This window comes from Typopeltis vanoorti, chromosome 7 (genome assembly GCF_054136105.1).
Source record: "Typopeltis vanoorti isolate ZY-2024b chromosome 7, IOZ_Tvanoo_1.0, whole genome shotgun sequence".
Classification (NCBI taxonomy): Eukaryota; Metazoa; Arthropoda; class Arachnida; order Uropygi; family Thelyphonidae; genus Typopeltis; species Typopeltis vanoorti.
Window position 1 is genome coordinate 118,477,631 of NC_143555.1, and position 21,889 is coordinate 118,499,519.

General features: G+C 37.4%; 1 long non-coding RNA gene across 1 annotated transcript in view; it reads left to right on the forward strand.

The window, feature by feature from the left end:
- Positions 1 to 15,875, forward strand: part of LOC150104994 (uncharacterized) — a 276,526-nt gene extending 260,651 nt beyond the window's left edge. Inside the window, exon 5 of the long non-coding RNA XR_016548591.1 lies at positions 15,801 to 15,875. This is a non-coding gene — a long non-coding RNA (uncharacterized LOC150104994). The remainder of the gene's footprint in view (positions 1 to 15,800) is intronic.
- Positions 15,876 to 21,889: the final 6,014 nt, after the last annotated feature.

Below are 21,889 nucleotides of genomic sequence, written 5' to 3' on the forward strand. Positions count from 1 at the left end.
ATTTCTATTGTCTAAGGCACTTTGTACCGTATCAATCCACCTATATCTTGGTCTTCCTTTGGGTCATTTTCTTGCCAACCTGGCAGAGAACACTTGTTTTGCTAATCTTTCTTGCCCATTATATTTAAGTGACAAATTAGCTCTGCTAACACATTCCTGGATGCTGACAATGTCAAGTTCTTTCCTAATATCCTCGTTTTAATATGATATTGCCATTGATGCCATCTGTTCACACCTATAATCTTTCTCAGGACTCTCATATCTGCGGTCTTTGGTCAAGTGTTTTACTTCTGACCCAGCTCTCAGATCCATAAGTTAAAACTATTTTGAACACTGCCTTGTATACAGCTAATTTATTGTTCCGACTAATTTCTCTCTTATTCCAAATTTATTCAATTGACTGCCTGCTATACCAGCTTTGTTGATTCTGTTGTCTATTTCTATATTTAATTTACCATCTTCAGTAAAAATTGTGCCTGAAATGTTTTACTTGTTCCACAAGTTCCCCGTTCACAACACAGTTGACATTTTCAACAATTCTACCTATTCTCATTGTCTTTGTCTTTTTAATGCTGACCTTCATACCATATCTATTACAACAGTTATTCAATTTAGTCAGGGAATCTTGCAAACTTGTAGTGGATTTATTTAGAAGTATAACATCGTCCACATAAAGCAAAGAACTGACATTAACATCTCCAATTCTGATATCATGTTTAATACCACTTTCCTTCATAATGTGATCCATATAGATAATGAATAAGAGAGGAGATAATGTACATCCTTATGTCACACCAGATTTAACATTAAACCATCGTTCTGTACTTCCTTCAATTCTAACTGCTGACTTACAACTCAAATAAAGACTAAGTATTGCTTGATATAATGCCCCGTTGACACCATATAACTGTAACGTATTGAATAGCTTCTCTCTTGGCACCTTGTCATATGCATTTTCCAGATCGACAAAACTTAAATACGGATCTTTGTTATATTCCCATGCTTTCTCCACTGTTTGTCGTAAAGTGAAGATCTCATCCTGACAGCCTCTATTTGGCCTGAATCCAGCTTGTTCTTCACCAAGCTTTTCTTCCACAATTCTTCTCAACCGTTTCTCAAGTATACTTGCATAGATCTTGCCAGGAACGCTCAGTAGGAAAATACCTCTGTAATTCTCATATTCAGTTTTATTTCCCTTTTTATATATGGGTACTATGAGAGCTCTACTCCAATCATCGAGAATTCATCCCTCTGTCCAGGCTCTCTGAACTATGCAGTGCAGCTACTGTAAGACTTTTATACCACCATACTTCAGCATTTCAGGTCGAATATCATCTGTTCCTGCTGCCTTTCCATATTTCAAGACTTTGATGGCTTTTTCTACTTCAAGTATGGATATGTATTCCTGACTGTATGCCTGTTGAGTGTTTTTTTACCAATGTGCTATCACTGCTCGTTTCATTTAGCAATTTTTCGAAGTAATTACTCCATACTTCAAGGATATCTTTTTCCCCTGTTTTCATGTCACCTTTAACTTTTACAGCACTCTTTCCTCCATTTCTAAGGTTCTTCAACAACCTCCAGAATATCTTATCACTTCCTAGATATTTATTTTCTATGTTCTTGCCAAAGTGCTCCCATGACTTTTGTTTAGCTAGTTTTACACAGTGTTTAGCATTCTTACATTTGTCTCTGTATTCTCAAAGAGCAAAAGCTGACTTATTTGCCAGTAACTTTTGATATGCTTACTTCTTTTCCTTCACTGCCTCTTTAACTTCCTGCGTCCGCCATGGAGTTCTGATTTTTCTATCCTTGCAGACAACCTCACCACATGCCTCTCTAGCTGAATCAATCAGGGTTTTCTTCAAGGCTTGCCACTGAATCTCCAAGGTTTGGTTCCTGTTCTCAAACTCTTTCATTTTTTCTTCAATAATCTTTATGTATTTTAGTCTACAGCTCACATCTGAGAGCTGTTCAACTTTTATTCACTTTAAAACTTTCTTACATGTTATTCTTTTCAATAATATGAAATTCAATTTTATCCTGCTCAAGTCTAAATAGTGATCGCTTCCAATTTCAAATCCTCTGTACACTCTGGTGTCCTGCACAAGGGAGAAAACATCACTATCAACAGTAACATAGTCAATGAGACTTTTTTTTATTCCTTGCCTCTTCTCTCCATGTGAATTTGTGCACATTTTTATGTTGGAACATGGTGTTAGTAATAACCAGTCCATGTCCTGAGGTATTTGCCATTATTATTAGCTTTGCTCTTTTCTCCATATTTTCCCAAAACATTTTTGTATGTCTGACAATCATTTCCTACTCTGCTATTTAGATCCCCAACAAGGACCAATTTTTCCTTTTTCATTGTGTCAGCTGCTTTTTCTAAAGCATCAAAAAATTCCTCCACTTCTACCTTAGTAGAACCTTCTGTGGGACCATGGGCACAAATAAGTCTCATTGTCCAGTTCCCCATTCTCATATTTGTCCACATCACTCTACTTGAGACGGCCTGCCTTTCAAGAAGATTAGACTCGTGTTTTGTGTTAAATACTATGGCTATTCCTTCTTTTCCTTGATTATTATTTCCTGTATATAACATTTTGTATTTTTTGCTCAGAAAGATCTCACCAGTTTTTGTCTTTTTTTGTTTCAGTCACCCCTATTATGTCGATCTGGTACTTATCTAATTCTTCAGCTAGCTCCATTTCTTTGCCATTCAGGCTTCTTATGTTGATAGTACCGATCTTTAACTCTGGTGATGTTGAGTTGGGGTGTGCTTTCAGATTTGTTCCAGTAGCTGACTTTTCGCTGTTCGCCCTGGTTCCCTGGCGAACACATGGTGGCCTTGTTTATTCAGGCAACGCCCCAGCCTGCATGAAATTTTGTCATGTTGTACCATCATTTTCTATATTGGTTTAAGCCAATAAGAATACAATTTGGTCTGCTAAATCCCAAATTGCCAGCCCATCCTCGTTCGTTCAGTATCTAGGTAGATACACTCGCCGATATTTACAAGTTACCCTAGCCAGACCTTATAGGAGAGATGATTGCTGCCCAAGCGTCCATATATTCCCCTTCTATTGGTCCATTTTGAAAAGGTTTCACTATCCTGATAGCTGTTTCAAACTGGTTTCAAATTCAGTCTGAATATGAAAAATAAGTCTTGATCATACTTATTTTTAGATCAAGAGTTTGCCTGATCTTATTTTTAATTGCAATGCATTGATCTTAAATAAAAATTGAACCTAAGCAGGAAACGTTGATATAAATAGTAAGTGAGAAAAGGGCCAGAACTGCAAAGCAAATTGATAACAACTTGGGGATGATAAAGAGATTTTGTTGTGAAAAATTTAATAACCTACGGGAAGTACTATATTTCTTGCACCATATCGAGGCATGGATGGCGCAGTCAAAAATCTAAATAAATATTTCCATTGCTCTTGGGTAGGAGTATAGAATACAGAAGGTAGGAATCTAGAGTATAAAAAGGGGAACGTATAAAATTAAGTGACGATATATTACACTGTCACAGCATCACCTGGATATATATATATATAAGTAAAGCATCCCAGGATATATTATTATTATTATTATTATTATTATTATTCAGGCCTCCAAGGAGTCAAAAGACTCATCGAGGGAGGTCCTTTCTAAGACATAAAGTCTGTCAAGACTCATCGAGGGGAGGTCCCCCCCTGAGAAACACAAAGTTTATCATACCACTTCTTAAACCCACTGACCGTTCTCGCTCCCACCACTCCATCAGGCAATGCATTCCACGGCTCAACCACCCTCCACACAAAGAAACCACTCCTTACCCTCTTGCTCACAGTTTCCTTTCGTAACTTCCAGGGATGGCCTCTTGTCATCACTCCTTCCCGCTGATCAACCAAGCGAAAGAACTCCCCAGTGTCAACCCTGTAACCACCTCTCAACAGTTTAAAAGTCTCAATCATATCACCTCTCCTTCTTCTATCCACCAAACTCTGCAGTCCACATTCTCTCAGCCGATCCTCATAACTATCCTTGTACAGTCCTGAAACCATCTTTGTCATCCGTCTTTGTATCCTTTCCACAGTTAATTTATCCCCTTCAAATCCTGGGGACCAAATCTGAGAACAATAGTCCAAGTGTGGTCTGATCAGAGACTTATACAACGGAATGATAACCCTCTTATCTCTGCAGGTCAGTGTCCTTCTCATAATAGCAGCAATCCTCTGTGTTACCTTCACCACCTTTGCAATATGTCCCCTAAACTTCAGGTTTCTATCAATCATCAACCCCAGATCTCTTGTCTCCCCTACTTCCTCCAGTATAACTCCTCCCATAGAGTATGCAGCATCCCATCGATGTTTCCCAAACCTCAAGACCTTACATTTTGCTGCATTAAACTGACACCCCCATTCATATGCCCATCTATCTAGCTTATTTAAATCCTCTTGCAGGGCTACCACATCTGCACTATTACTAATAATCCTTCCAAGCTTCGCATCATCCGCAAACAACTGAATATCCCCCTGCAATCCACTGGTTATGTCATTGATATAAAGGTTAAACAATATAGGTCCTAGTACTGAGCCCTGTGGGACCCCACTTGTAACCCTCTGCCTCCTGGAAACTGCTCCACCATACACAACTCTCTGATACCTATCAGACAGCCAATCCTGAATCCAGTTGACCAATCTGACATCCAGACCCATGTGCTGCAACTTAAATATCAGCTTATCATGTGGCACCCTGTCAAATGCCTTCGCCAAGTCTAAGAAAATTCCAGTATATGCCTTTCCCTCATCTAATGCTCTTGTAACTTTATTATAAAAGGCTAGCATATTGCTAAAACAAGAGCGTCCTTTCACAAATCCATGTTGATTCTCACTGATAACATTACCCTCATCTGCCCAATGCTGTACACGGTCCCTCACTACTTTCTCCAAGATCTTAACAACTACTGATGACACACAGACTGGCCTATAATTAGACACTTCCAGTCTGTTACCACCCTTATGCAATGGCACTATCTTACCTTCCTTCCATTCCCTGGGCACCTTTGCCAAAGCCAGACTTTCATTGAAAAGCCACGTTAAAGGTATTGTCAATTCCCTAGCACATTCTCTCAAAACTCGTGGCGAAATACCATCCAGTCCCACAGCTTTACTGACATCCAGAGTACTCAGTATCTGAAACACACTCTCCTCCTGTACCTCCAGACCTCGTACCAGTCCTATCCCTCTAGCATTAAAACTGACTCCTCTAGGATGAAATACTCCAATAAAGTGTTCATTGAACAATTCCACTATGTCCTCTGCATCAGTCACTCTATTCCCATTTTTATCCCACAATATCATTCTTCCACAGTCATTTTTCCTCCTACTGGCCACATATCTAAAAAATTCCCTAGGATTTTCTTTGGATCTTAGGGCCAATCTCCTCTCATATTCCAGTTTCGCTTTCCTTACCACACGAGTCACTCTTCTGGCCTGTGTCTTATATTCCTCATGCATCTCTTCACCTGTCTCCTTATATCTCTTCCATAGCCTCTTTTTCGCATGCAATTCCTGTTTAATATTGTTTGTCATCCACTTTACTCCAAATTGCGCCCTCTTCTTCACTCGTGGTATACAACTTACCATTGCTGATAACAAATATTCTTTCACAATTTCCCATGCACTGGTGATATCCCGGCCTTCCAATTCCTCCCTCCATGAAACTTCCTGAAGTTGACGTCTAAGACTATTATAATCACCTGCCTTATAATTCCACATAAGTTCCCGTCTCTTTGATACTCCTGCATGTCTATTCATTTTCCAAGTCAAAACCATATGGTCACTCTCTCCAACTGGTGGGAGAGATGTCAACTCAGTTATTATCAATTCTTCTGATGCTATAACCAAATCCAAAATTTTTAACCTCTTGTTCCCTCTGTTACATGTTGCCTAAGACATTTGTCCCTCAAGAATTCTAGAAATTCCATTCCCCTATTGTTACATGCATCTTCCTCTCTCCAATTTATACTACTGAAGTTAAAATCTCCCATAACAATCATTCTTCTTGCACTTGCCAAACTTAGCTGTCTAAACATCTCCTGGTCCCCATCCTCTGTGCTCCTGGGTCTGTAGCAACACCCCACTAAATATCCTGTCTTGCCTACCTCTACCTCACACCATAAGCTCTCAAAATCATTTGTCTCACTACCTTCCAAATTCTCCACTCTTAGAGGACATAGGTCATCACTTATCATAAGCAGCACCCCACCACCATGCTTTCCCCTCCTATCCTGGCGAAAAATGCTATACCCAGCGACTTCTATTCCTGTTTTTATATCCCCTTCTGTCAACCACGTCTCAGTGATCGCAATAATTTTTGGCCAGGCTGATGCTATCTGCGCCACCAATTCCTCTCCCTTATTCCGGATACTCCTGGCATTAGTATACAGCATATAAATGCCATTGTTTCTATACCCAGCATTATCCCTTCTAGACTCCACTGGGCTCAGTCTTACCTGACATTGTCTCCCTTCTCCCAAGTATCCATTCCCACAAGAGGCCACCCCTGCTATCATCCTCCCTGGGACACACTGACTCGTTCAGAACAGCAATCTCTCCAGATGCCTACGTCCTTCCTCATTCAAATGTAAACGGTCTCTCGCAAACAACTCCTCTCTTTCCTCAAACGCACTCCAAGCATCCACATATACCAGTCCTCTCTTGTCACACATTCTCGCTATTATGCCATTCAATATCAACGCTCTTCTGCTCAGCTCATCACTATCATACCTAGGCAACACGCACACTATTTTTCCTCTCTCTGTCTTCTTCCGTACAGTCTCAAGCAAAAATCTCATATCTCTCGCTGCCCGACTTACATTACCACTCAAGTCATTCGTTCCTACCATCACAATCATCTCATCCACCCTTTCTCTTCTCTTAATTGCCATAGCCACCCTTTCTATTGTTCCTCCTGGCAAACACTCCTCACGCATCCTATCCTGAACACCACGGATCATTGAGTCACCATACATTATACCTCTTACCATTCCATCGCTCCTATTGTTTCCATTCTCTCCTCTTCTTTCATTCCCATACCTCTCTCTTCTACTGTTTCCATTCTCTCCTCTTCTAGCACTCCCATACATCTCTCTCATTCCCTCTCTCCTACTGTTTCCATTTTCTCCACTTCTAGCACTTCCATATCCCTCTCTCATTCTGTCTCTCCTACTACTCTTTCCATCCGCTCGTCTTCTAGCATTCCCATACCTCTCTCTCATTCCATCTCTCCTACTGTTTCCATATCTCTCTCTCATTCCGTCTCTCCTACTGTTTCCATCCTCTCGTCTGCTAGCATTCCCATACCTCTCTCTCATTCCCTCTCTTCTACTGTTTCCAATCTCTCCTCTTCTAGCACCCCCATACCTCTCACTCATACTCCTTAAATTCTCTCTCTCTCCTACTCTGATTCGCCTTGCATTCATCTCTTCCATTCTCCTAATCTTATCTTTCATACTTCTGCTCTCATTCACTAGACATTCCACCTCCTCTTTCAACTCATCTATCTCCCTCTGCAGGTCAGTCACTCTTAATCTAAATTCACTCTCCCAAACAAAACCATCTCCTAAACTTCCACAGTCACTCACACCTTCCACACTATCAACCATTATTTTCTCATTCTCTCCTATCATACTACTTGTCTTCCTACATTCATTCTCCGTTCCTGGAGCAACAAAGTCGGATATCGATATATCTAATATACTTATTTCCTCCAACTGCCTGCATTTTGCGCACATACGCTCTCCACTCTCTTTAACAAACCACATATGTAATTCCTTAGAAGCATACATGCCGCAAGTACTGCATGCCACGAAGTCCCTTATGATATTGCTAATAATTGAGTTCTTAAATGGCGGAGGACTTGGAGTTATGCCACTTGCAACTGCTGCTGAATCCACCATCATTCCTTACTGCCGAGTGGCGTAATCCTTAATAATTATTCAATTAATAAATAAGAGGGGAAAAAAGTACAAACATCAGAACATTTAAGTACTAATATAATTAAATAAAATGAAATATAACTAAATACAGTAACTTAGCTTCGTTTTGTCTTCCACCATTACGCGTTCGATTCTGACGGTACCAACATATATTATATCGCGACAGCAACTAACTTCCGAAAAACAACCACTAAAGTACACTCGTATTCAGAGAAACAATTCAGCACTCAAAAACGTAGAAAAACGGGGAAAAAACGGACTATTCACCGATTAAAAATCACTTTCTTCTGCACAGCTCAAATTCACCGCCACGTGCTACGGCGACGCTAGCGCCACTTCATATAAGTACATTAGTATATAAGTAAAGTAAACAGAAAATATTACAAAGGAAAAGAAGAAAGCATATTAAAAGTTCCTGGCAAATAAATCAGCCTGTGCTCTTAGAGAATAGAGATACAAATGCGAGAAAGTTAAACACTGTGTAAAACTAGCTAAACAAAAGTCATGGGAAGACTTTGGTAAGAATGTAGAAAATAAATATCAAGAAGGTGGAAAGATATTCTGGAGGTTGTTGAAGAAGCTCAGAAATGGAGGAAAGGGTGCTGTAAAAGGAATTAGAGATGATAAAGGTGACATGAAAACTGGAGAAAAAGATATCCTTGAAGTATGGAGTAATTACTTTGAAAAACTGCTAAACGAAACAAACAGTGATAGCACAGTGGTAAAAAACACTCAACAGGAATGTAGTCAGGAATACATATCCATACTTCAAGTAGAAAAAGCTGTGAAAAAGCCTGAAATGTGGAAAGGCAGCAGGAATAGATGATATTCGACCACAAATGCTGAAGTATGGAGGTATAAATGTCTTACACTGGCTGCACTGCATAGTTCAGAAGGCCTGGACAGAGGGACGAATTCAAGATGATTGGAGTAGAGCTCTTATAATACACATATATAAAAAAGGAAATAAAACTGAATGTGAGAATTACAGAGGTATTTCTCTACTGAGTGCTCCTGATAAGATTTACACAACTATACTTGAGAAACGGAGGAGAAGGATTGTGAAAGAGAAAAGTCTGGTGAAGAACAAGCTGGATGCAGGCCAAATAGAGGCTGTCAGGATCAGATTTTCACTTTAAAACAAATAGTTGAGAAATCGTGGGAATATAACAAAGATCTGTATTTAAGTTTTGTCGATCTGGAAAAGGCATATGACAAGGTGCCAAGAGAGAAGCTATTCAATATGCTACAGTTATATGGTGTCGATGGGGCATTATATTAAGCAATACTTAGTCTTTATTTGAGTTATAAGTCAGCAGTTAGAATTGAAGGAAGTACAGGAAGATGGTTTAATGTTAAATCTGGTGTCAGAACAAGGATATATACATTATCCCCCTCTCTTATTCATTATCTATATGGATCATATTATGAAGGAAAGTGGTATTAAACCTGCTATCAAAATTGGAGATGTTAATGTTAGCTCTTTGCTTTATGCATATGATGTTATACTTCTAAATAAATCCGCTACAAGTCTGCAAGATTCCCTGACTAAATTGAATAACTGTTGTAATAGATATGGTATGAAGGTCAGCATTAAAAAGACAAAGACAATGAAAATAGGCAGAAATATTGAAAATATCAACTGCATTGTGAATAGAGAACCTACAGAACAAGTAAATTTCAACTACTTAGGCACAAATTTTAGTGAAGATGGTAAATTAAATATGGAAGTAGACAACAGAATCAACAAAGCTGGTATGGTAGGAAGTCAACTGAATAAATTTATACAGAATAAGAGAGAAATTAGTCATAACACTAAATTAGCTGTATACGAGATAATGTTCAAACCAAATTTAACTTATGGATCTGAGAACTGGGTCAGAAGTAAAACACTTGACCAAAGACTAGAGACCGCAGATATGAGAGTACTGAGAAAGATTAGGGGCAAAAGACAGAAATGTCATACAGCAAACTCACAGTGGTGATGTTGCTACAGCAAATTTTCTTTATTATAACACTGTGCTAACAGAGACTTTTTTGGTAGTTGGTTACAGTAGCAAGTTTGTTATAATGGTATTTGCTGCAGTGAGAGTCACCTGTAACAAACCAACAGGTGAAAGTTATCTGTAATACCAATAAACAGGGGTATAATTTTATGCTTTCTCCATTTCCTGTCACAAACTTTCTCCTGTGATAATATATATAATCTTCTGTGTGGTATATATATTATCACAGAACTTTCATTTCAAATGTTTTAGCACCTTTTCATTAGCAAATTACATGAATTTGCTATTGAAAAGCAAATTTGTAAAAAGTAAATTATTGTGTTGTGCATACACACATGCAAGGTACTCTAACTTTTCATGTAGGTAAAAAAAAAAAAAAAAAAAGAATATAAATCTCTGTAAATCTACACCTTTCTTTCTGCACTTTCTTTTTTTCTATATTCCATACTCACCATATCTAATACATAGACTTAATAACTGAAGTTGTAATAACTATCACTGTTTGTGTTTGTAATTCTAAATATTCTTACCTGAAAACTTAATGACAGCTTTTCTTTCTTAAAATCAAATCGATGCCTATCTTTCAGACTTTCTGGTCTCAAAATATAGACAGCATGCAGATTTCTGTTTACAAATACACTCTGGAAGTATAAAAATATGTTTATTTTTATTATGAAGAACTGCATCATTTTAATCCTCTCTTTTTATCATTAGTACATAGTAAAAGCTATATTTTTGTGAAAATATTAGCCACAGAAAAAAAAAAATATATTGAAGAAATATAACACTTCATAAGCAGTGACTAACAAAACAAAAAAAAAAAAATAGAAAATACGTAACAGATGACAATTAAGTGATATATATTATGCAGCGGAAAAAAAATTCTAATAGAATGCTATTTAGTTCTGGAGCTATCTTATTTTACTTCTTTTAAAAGCTTTTATTAGTAAGTAGAGGATTTAATGCAGGTTTACCTCAATGGCTCCCAATATAGTTTTAAGATTCTTCCATGCCTCTCCTGTTGCATCAATAATTACAGAAAAACCACACTGTGCAGTCTCCTTACTGAAACATTAATGATAAATATTATATAAATTGTATGTTTTAAACCTGAAGAGAAAGAGAGAGAGTGTGTGTGTATGTGTTATCACAGAACTTTTTTTATGGCATCAAGAGACTCATATCTGGTGTGTGTGTGTGTGTGTGTGTGTGTGTGTGTGTGTGTGTGTGTGTGTGTGTGTGTGTGTGTGTGTGTGTGTGTGTGTGTGTGTGTGTGTGTGTGTGTTATTAGCTGGTGCTGTGTATATTTGGTATATTATGTAGAGTGAGGTGGCCTCCCACAACAATTTCTTGGACTCCTTGTAGTTGTTGCATAATAATAGTAATAATAATACACACATACTTTACAATAAAAGAAGAGTGGTAGAGAACTATCTGCTTATTCCTAGCATTAATATTACAAAAACCCTTAACAAGACTGACAAGAATAAAAAGATTTAGAAAGAATGGTTTGAAATCTCAGGGATCATTAGTTAGCCGGATTGCCCTCTTCTGGACAGAATTGAGCAATCTCTCTGAGAGGATTTTGGTGCACCAACCCAAACATGGAAGCAATACTCCATGGCTGAGCAGATTTGGGCTTTGTATAGGGTTAGTAACTGCAAAGTTGTGAAGAAGAAGTTGCCAAAAAAATAAACCAAGTTTTTTTGGCAACTGCAGAAGTTATAGTTGAAATGTGGTTGTGCCAGGAAAGATCTGAGGTGCAGGTCAGTCAAAGAAGAGAAATCTAATTGTTCTTGGTTATCACAATATTACTGAAGGTAAGGGGGAGAGGCATGCAAGCTCTTTCTTGCAAGAGAATAGATAGAACTGTGTTTTGGTGGTATTGAAGTTTACAAGGTTGTTGTCATCTCCCCACTGAGATATAGCCAGGAGATCTGAATTCAGGTTGCTGGTCATGGTATATCTTGAGGATTCTAATATTTGAGCACTATAAGGTTTGTCAAATGAAAAGGAGGAATGGAGTGTATTATCATCAGCAAAGCTATGGATAGGATTGGAAGTCTGAGAGAGAAGGTCATTTATATACAAAAGGAAGAGAGTAGGTGAAAAAAAAAAAAAAAAAGAACCTTGGGGTACCCCAGCATTGGTGGGGAAATCTGAGAAGAGTAAACCATCCACCATAACATATAGGGAGTTATCAGTGAGAAAGTTGGTGATCCAGTTGCAGAGTGAGGAAGACAGACCATAGGATGGCAGTTTGTTAAGTAGGCCCCTGTGCCAAACCTGATCAAATGCCTTTGAAATGTCAAGGGCAACCACGTGAGTTTCTCCAAATTTCTCCATGGCCTGAGTCCAGAGGTGAATGGTGTAATCAAGAAGATCAGCTGTAGATCACGAGTGGTGGAATCCATACTACTCGTCACTGATTAGTTGGTGTGAATCTAGGTGGTTCAAGAGTTGGTTGCTAATACCTTCTCCATTGCTTCAGAGAGAACAAAAGTAAGAGCAATTGGAAATTGAATGGTAGTTCTTTGGTTGACTTTTATCACCTTACTTTGGGATGGGTTGGATACGGACCTGTTTCCATATTGTAGGGTAGATACTAGGTCTAGGTTATTTAGGATTTTTCAGATTTTTGTTTGTCAGAAGACTGTGGGTGACATGAAGGGAGCCGTTCTTGGTAGAGTGGAGGGAACATTGTCACAGTCTTCAATGCAGGAATTAGAAGAGAAAAGTGATGCCAGTAAGTTGGCCTTATCTTTAGGGGGGGGGGAGGGTACCTACAGTACCATCCAGATGTGAGAATGGTGGAAACATCAGCAGGCAGAAGTTGTGCCCAATGGCCATGGCAAGGGACCAAAAGAAGTGACTGCCATTTGGACAAGAGGCGAGTTTGCAGCATTTGGCCTGACCCTTTCAAAGTCTGACTTGGAGATGATTCTTTTACAACTGTTGCGAACTGCAGCGTAGACAGAGTGGGTAGCTGGAATTTTGGTCTTGAGCCATTCATGGTAAGCAGGGGTTTTTTCCTTTTACAGCATTGGCACACTTTTTTGAAAACCCAGGCTTGGACAGTGGCTGAGAGTTTGGAGTGGAATGAGGAATGAAAGCCTTCATTCCTGTGAGGATGATTTCTGTTATTTAGTCTGAGCAGGTGTCTGAATCAGAAGAGCTGAAGCAGTAGTCACACCATGGGAAGGAGGACCAGAAGTCGTGGAAGTCCTCCCAGTTGGCACCCTTGTAATGCCAACTGGGAGGATCAGATGTGGGAACCAGATGCTAATCCCTACTTATCACTATTCTTCTTGTGGCTGTCACTCATTGGTAGCAGAGTTTGAAAGATATCTCTTCATAGGAACATCAAGGAGGTCCTACTTGGATATTATGCCTCTAGAAAATTTAAACTTTTGTGTATGTGGGGGGGAGGGTAACTGGAATCAGTTTTCTGCTGACAGATGTTGCATGGAGTAATTTTTCTGATTGTGCCGCTGTAACTGTTTCAATAAGGATATCCCATAAATGGAGGATTCTTTACATTTTTTGAAGATCTGTCAACCCTTCTGGATAAAGAAGGGTGACATTTTTCAAATTGGATTGGAGGTCCTCCCAATTCAACATTCACCTGTCGAATGTATGATTAAGAACAGTGCCATATTTGTTGCAGCTTCTGATGTTTTTTTTTTGTTTCTTACTTTGCTTTTCTGCTGATGATTATATGGTTTCTGTACTTGGTTGGGACATGATAAGGGTGCCTGATAAACAAGAGGATGATGAAGTATTCATTCTCCGAAGGAGTTGGATTCAGCACAGAACTCCCCACCCACCACAGAGCCACAAATGGATGTTCATTCACGAGCAAGCAATGACTGCACTCAAGAGTAGAATGCCAGGGCTGTCCCAGATGCTATATAAGTAGTACCACAGCAAGCCTTGGCCCTGTCCCCAGATCATAGGGAAGGAGACTTACTACAACCCTTTTACCTTTGCAGGCAAGCACACTAGCCAACTGATCCTGGCTGGGTTATCCAGAACTATCTGTCAAAACAGAGGCCAAAGTAGTGCGAAACTACCAAAATCTCCCTTTTCAGATGTCCACGAATAGCACCATATGGCAAACCTGGCAGTAAGGCATTAGATCCAAATAATGATGGTTTGGAAGACAGAATGGTAAAACGACTCAAGAGAAGAAGTACAGTAATTCTTTTCTACCCACCAAAGAATATGGGTAGAAAAGCATAAACAAAGAATGAGAACAAAAAGGGCCAGTACCATCACTGGGAGGTCCCCTCCACCACAAAAGGTGCCTCACATGGAGGTAATTATACAACGGGACCACAGTACTTTTACCTCGTGGTCAATATCCTTCTCAACATTGCAGCAATTCTCTGAGATTTCTTCGCAACCTTTGCAATATGTCCTCTGAACTTCAAATTTCTATTTACAGTCACCCCAAGATCCCATTCTTCCTCCACTTCTTCCAGTGTAACTCTTCCATACTCGTTTGGTGTAGTTACATTGGAGTTCTAATGTAACTCCACCAAACGAGTATGAAGCATCCCAACTGTGAATCCCAAATTTTAAAACCTTGCATTTCGCTGTATTAAACTGATATCTCCATTCATATGCCCACCTTTTCAGATTATTCAAATCTTCCTGAAGAGCCAAAACATTAGCTCTATTACAAATAACCTTCCCAAGATTCACATCTTCTGCAAACAACTAAAGATCTCCTTGCAGTCCTGTGACAATATCATTGATATAAAGATTGAACAATAATAATCCCAGCACTGAGCCCTGTGGAATGCTGCTTATAACCTTCCTACTCTGTGATACTGCTCACCCATATACAACTCTCTGATATCTATCAGCAAGCCAGTCACCAATCCAATCCAGTAACCTGATATCCAAACCCAAATGTTGCAACTTAAAACTTGGCTTGGCAGGTTGCATCCTGTCAAATGTCTTTGAAAAATCAAAAAAAACTGCAGTGTGTGCCTTACCCTCATTGACTGCTCTTGTCACTCTATTGTAAAAGGTAACTAGATTACTAAAACAACACCCTTTAACAAATCTATTCTGGCCTGCATAAATAATATTGTCCTGATCTTCCCAAGTATATTAGTTCTTACTAATTTCTCCAAAATCTTAACTATAGAAGAAATACAAACAGGCCTATCGTTTGTAAGACTTCCCTTAAACAGTTAAGTTAATGGTACAATAAGTTCCACTGCACATTCCCTTAAAATACGTGGCAAAATTCCACCTGGTTCCCCTGCTTTACAGACATTTAGCATACTGATTATTCAGAATAAATCCTCTACATTCAGCTGTTGAGGATGTATCATGATCCACTCATCCTTCTAGGAATTAAGCCTGCTGTGCCATGATGTAACACTCCAATAAAATGATTATTAAAGAGCTCAATTATGTCATCTGCATGGGCCACCCGAATCCCATCTCCATCTAGTAAGGTAATCCATCCACTATCATTTTTCCTTCTACTCACTATGCAGTGAAAATGCTCCTTGGTTCCTTGGTTTACAGTGCCAGTCATCGCTCATATTCTAATTTATATCCTAAAGTATAATTTACTTTCTGAATAAGTGAAAAAACTTCCTACAACTATGTTTAATGCTAGATTTCATAACCTACAATATTAATAACATGACCTTGATCTTACCATTATTGCACTGTACTGGTAACCTACCAGTTACCAGTACAGTGTAATGTTATATAATGTTATATTATATTCTGATGAATGCACCCTTTATTTATTTATGTTTTTTTTTTTTTTTTTACAGCTGCACAGACCTGCTACTGCTCTATGAAGAAACATTTTACACAACCTGATGACTGTGCAGCAACTTAAGTTTTTTGTAATATTGATTGACATAGCTTCACGTAGAAAATAAATGGCTAAGTCTATTATTAGCTTTTATGGAACATGTGCACTAGACATATTACAGTAAGTTTCACAGCTTACACATGTAACAAGAATTATACAGAATTTATTCAAAAAGTCCAATATACGAGGGTGGTCTGAAAAGTTCTTGGACTAACAATGAAAAAACAAATTTATAATTTCTAAATTATTTTTATTTTTCAACATAATCTCCCTTAAGACTAATACATTTATTCCAGCGATGCTCCAGCACCATAATTCCGTTCCTGTAGTGATTTCTCAGTAAGATCTGCAAAAATACTCCTCTACAGCTGCAATAACCTCTTGATTCGAAGAAAAACGCTGACCAGCGAGGAAGAGTGTTAGTTTTGGGAAGAGATAGAAACCAGAGGAAGCCAAATCTGGAAATAGGGTAGATTTTCCAACAATTCATAGTGCAGATCCCTAAATTTTCCCATTGCCAAAACACCTTTGTGGGCAGGTGTATTGTCCTGATGAAAGATAATTTTTTTCTTCTGCAAACTGGGTCTTTTCTCACAAATTTTTTTGTCTAGTCTGGTTAAAAGATCAGAATAATAGTCCCCAATTATTGTTTTGCCCTTTTCAAGATACAGCAATCCCTCGATTAACGCACTCCCAATTATTGCGTTTTCGATTAGTGCACTTATATACATCTTAAAAATAAATGTTACAGATTTTAAAAATTTTCGATCTATACATTTTTTTATGGCTAACTATTTAAAAAATCGTTCACCAGGATGAAACAATTTAGTTACCAATTTGAAGCATTTTACAAAGTCATTTTTTAATGGCATACTACACTATTTCCATGTACAATATGTTCCAAATTTACCACCAAAATTTATGTTGTCTGCTTTACATAGCATTTTGCTGATCATATCATGTGCAATTGTTTTCCTTACTTTTTTTCTTTCAAATTATTTTCCTAACCTTTAATCATGAGTAAAAGAATTAGTGAGCAAAAAATAGAAGTGTGAAAATGATTCGAAAAAGTAATCTCATTGGAAGAAAAACTTGAAATAATAAAGAAAAATGAACAAGGCGAGTCCAGAGCAGAGATAGGACAAGAACACAAAAATGGGTGAATCAACTGCTGAATACAAAGAGAAAGGTAAGGCTGCTTCAAGTTCATCATGCATGTATTCGAAATCAAAGTATTATAATGATTGAATTAGAGACTTCTTTTTACATGGATCAAACATTGTAACCAAAAACGGATCCCGCTAAACACTGGCCTTATTAAATCAAAAGCATTGCCTCTTTGTAACCTGGAGAAAAATGGCTATCAATGATGGAAAAGAAGAAAAATTCCACGTTAGTGCTGGGTGATTTGAGCATTTCAAAAGGAGAAATAGCCTACATAATGTTCTAAACACAGGAGAAGCTACAAGTGCGGATAAGGAGATATCTAGAGATTTTGAAGAAAATTGTGCAAGAAGGGAACTATTGTGATCAACAAATATTTAATGTCGATGAAACCATCCTTTTTTTTTTGGAAGTGAATGCCTTTCAAGACTTTTCTAGCCAAATCACAGAAATCTCAGCTTGGTTATAAAGTCACAAAGCCAAATGAAATTACTGTGAGCAATATGCGAGCTGTTTGGAAGCACATTCTTCCACATTGTGCAAATGATTTTAGAGGCTTTTCAAATGAATCTAATTAATTAAATCTCATTCTGAGAAGTTGAGTGATTCCAACCTGCTAAATTTAGATACACAGCGGGAAGATCCTGAAGAATATGAAGAAAATTTAATCACTGACAAGCCTAAAGAGGTTTCACAGAAACGATTTGAAAATAGTTTTTGTACAATCGAAGTTTTTAAGCAGCAATGCTTAGAAACTGACCCTGGTGAAGAGAGAACCAGTAAAATTTGCAGAAGAGGCCCTGAGACATACCCTAATTCTTTTATAAAAAAATTAAGGGTCAAAAAGAAATCTGAAGAACGAATTATACATTTTCCCATAGGTTATTATATTCGATTAGTGCATTTTCAATTAATTTGACTGTTTTAAAGAACGCATTAGGTGCACTAATTGAGGGATTGCTGTAATTAATAAACAAAATGCCTTTAGCATCCCAAAACACCGATGCCATGCCCTTTCCTTCTGATGGAACCGACTTTGTCTTCTTTGGCACTGAACAACCGGCTTCTGTCCACTGTTTTGACTGCTGTTTGGATTCTGATGTGTAATGGTGAATCCAAGTCGCATCCATAGTAACAAATCGATGCACAAAATCAGTTTTATTCTTGTTAAAAAGTTCCAAGCACTGTTTAGAGATTTTCATGCAAGTGCATTTTTGATCTGCTGTGAGCAAGCACGGCACCCATCTTATGCAAAGCTTTTTCATTTGCAATTTTTCATGCAAAAGATATCCTACACATTCTTTTGAAATGCCTATAGTCTCAGCAATTTCACGCACTTTGACTCACCGGTCATCCAATACCATATCATGCACTTGATCAATGATTTCTGGTGTTGTTACACTTTTTGGACGTCCTTCACATGGATCATCTTCAAGGCTGGTATGGCCACATTTAAACTCATCAGGCCATTTCTTAATTGTCAGAAATGAAGGAGAAGAGTGCCCATAAACTTTTGTGAACTTCGAATGAATTTCTTTTGGCGTTAAACCTTCTTTTAGAAAGAATTTTATAAATGCACAATACTCAATTTTATCCATTTCAAGGGATACAGACAACACTTTTGCTTCAGACAGCAGTATAAAACAAACTACTTGATAGAATGACTTGCAATTTCACAATGGTTGCATATGACAGATGTACCAACTTAGAAAAAAAAAAATCGTGCCAATAGTGTTGCCATCTATGGTCGAGGACTTTTTCAGACCACCCACATATTTCATCCAATGTTACATGGATATTCTCAAGGAGATAGACTGTTAACTACATTCAAAAGATGAATCAAAATAATGAGTCATAAATCATTTGTATATTAGCTCATCTCTAGTCACAGCTGAAATATATGATATTACACTATTAGAGTTCAAAGGAACACCTGGAGTAAGTTGCGTAGATTAAAAGAAATAATAATAATATGTAAAATAAAAAAAAAACAAACCTTTACTGCAGCAAGATCAAATTTGATTGTCTCTTCCTTGAAACATGTGAAATGTTAAGAAATCGTCCAAACCTGACTGATCGGACTGTATGCCTATATCTAAATTCTGGGAAGTTGTCACTATTAACTGTTCATAAGTTTTTTTAATTAATTAATAATTATGCTAATTTATATATTTATTTTTTTTTTTTAATCTACACAACTCACTACAATTGTTCCTTTCAATTCTAATAGTGTAATATCATATACTTCAGATGTGACTGAGACACAAGCTAATTAATGCATGATTTATGACTAATTATTTTGATTCATCTTTTGAATGTAGTTAATGATCTATCACCCTGACAATGCCCATATAACATTGGATGAAATATAATGGAGTTTTTGAATAAATTCTGTGCAAGTTTTGTTACATATGTAAACCATGAAACTTACTTTAAAAATGACCAAGTCTGTTGACAACTGAACAGCAACAATTAAGTGGTGTGGGGGGGGGGGGGGGGGGAAGCATTTTAGTTACTGTGTGACCATGTATCCATGCTGATTAGAGGGATCCTGATTTATAGTATGCATTTCAATTTAGAAATTCACATATGCTCTATAAACATCTTTAATTAAAGCATTATTTACTTTCAAAGTCCTGGAAATTTTCTGTTAACTAGATCATTAAAACTATTTGGTATGCAGAGATTTGCTTTAAACCATCTTTTAAAATGAGTACAAAATCATGTACAAAACTGGTGCTTGTGAAAAACACTATGCCATATGTGTCATGGGCTATTTTCTAATAATTTCTTATAGTTATAAATATTTAAAAATGGGTAACTAAAACATAAATTATAATATGTCTTAAAGTGTTCCAATAAGTTGGTATAAGTGAGACATGGTTGAACAAAGATGACATTCTGACAGGAATAGAGATTATTTCTAAAATACTCTGGATTAGAGATAGATGTTAGAAGTTTTTCCACTTGGTTATACTATGAAGTAAAGATGCCAAGAAATTATTAATTTATTTAAGGCTTAATTTTTCATTTATGTATTTAAGGTACCGAATATTATCACGTATAATGCGAAAAATTTATAGTTCAAATTTATGGCCTAAAGTTAGGGGTTCGCATTATATGCGAATCTTAAAAATATAACATCTTATTAGACTTGCACACACAATACATACTACCTAATGCCTATGCAACCAAATCTACTTGACCCACTCACATTCGGTGACCGAGCGTGCATCATATCTGCGCATAAAGCTAGTAATGTAAGTAGTGCTAAGTGGTGTTAAACCGATATTAGCACAGTTATATCGTTTTAACCACAGTTCATTTTAAATATTATTCGTTAAACAAACCTAGCCTGAAAATGAGCCAACAAAAACGTAAACGTTCATCTTTAGAAGCAGGATTTAAATTGTGTGTCGTGCAGTTTGCAGAAGAACATAATAACAGTATTGCTATAAGAGATGGTGTAGCAGAGAGTAATATTAGACTTTGGCGTAAGCAAAAAGATAGTCTTGAAAAAATCCCCAAAACGAAACATGCCCGTCGTGGAGATATAGCATCCTTTCCAGAACTTGAAGAAGAGCTAAATTAATGGATTTTGACACAACGACAAGATGGCATTATAGTAACAAGAAATGCAATTCGTTTTCGAGCTCTACAACTCAAGAATGGTAAATTTAAGGACACACCAGGTATTTCATCTTTTCTTGCTTTGACTGGGTAGTGCAACAGATTTATGGAACGCAAAGCATTAACATTACAACATTGAACAAAAATTGCACAGAAGTTACCAAAGCAGCTTGAAGAAAAAGTGGAATCCTTCCATAAATTTATCATAAAATTACGGAAGTGTCACGGATATGAACTTTCCCAAATAGGCAATATGGATGAGATGCCCATGTACTTTGATATGCCTGGGAATCGAACAGTAAACTCAGTTGGTGAAAAGAGTGTCCTCATAAAAACCAACGGGACATGAAAAAACGCATTTTACCATTGTTCTAGCATGCATGGCAGATGGAACCAAATTAAAGCTGTCAGTGATATTTAAAAGGAAGACAGTTCCGAAGCATATGAAATTTCCACCAGGTGTCTTTGTTCGTGCCAATTAGAAAGGTTGGATGTATGAAGAAAGTGTGTTACATCAACAAAGCATGCTAGTCTGGGATATGTTCCGGGCACATTTAACGGAGGTAAGCAAAGAGAAAGCACGTGAGCTACGTACAGACCTAGCAGTCATACCAGGTGGTCTAACTTCCGTTTTGCAGGCGCTTGATTAAGCCATTTAAAGATCACTTATGTGAAAAATGGAGAGAATGGATGTCATCTGGTTTGGTGAAGATGACAAAGGGTGGGAATTTTCAGAAGCCTGAGATCACCCTAGTCACCAGCTGGGTTAAAGAAGCATGGGATTCGATGCTATCTGAAATGATTCAACACTCATTTCTTAAATGTGGACTAAGTAATTCAATGGATGGATCCGAAGATGACGTCATATACGAAAGTGAGGATGATGCACAACAAAATGGAGAGCATAATGACGATGAAAAAACTGCTACACTGATGATGCAATGCCTACAGATGAATTTATAAATGAAATGTTTGATGACTCAAAAGATAAAGAAGAATTTAAAGGATTTTGACATTTTGTTTTAAAATAAATATTTCTTTCGTTAATTTGTATTATATTTTGACATTTTGTTTTAAAATAAATATTTCTTTCGTTAATTTGTATTATATTTTGACATTTTGTTTTAAAATAAATATTTCTTTCGTTAATTCGTATTGTTTTATTTATAATATTAGGGAACAAGATTAACAGATCGCATTATATGTGGACATGGGATTTTAGGGCTAGTTTTCAAACAAAATTTCTAGTTC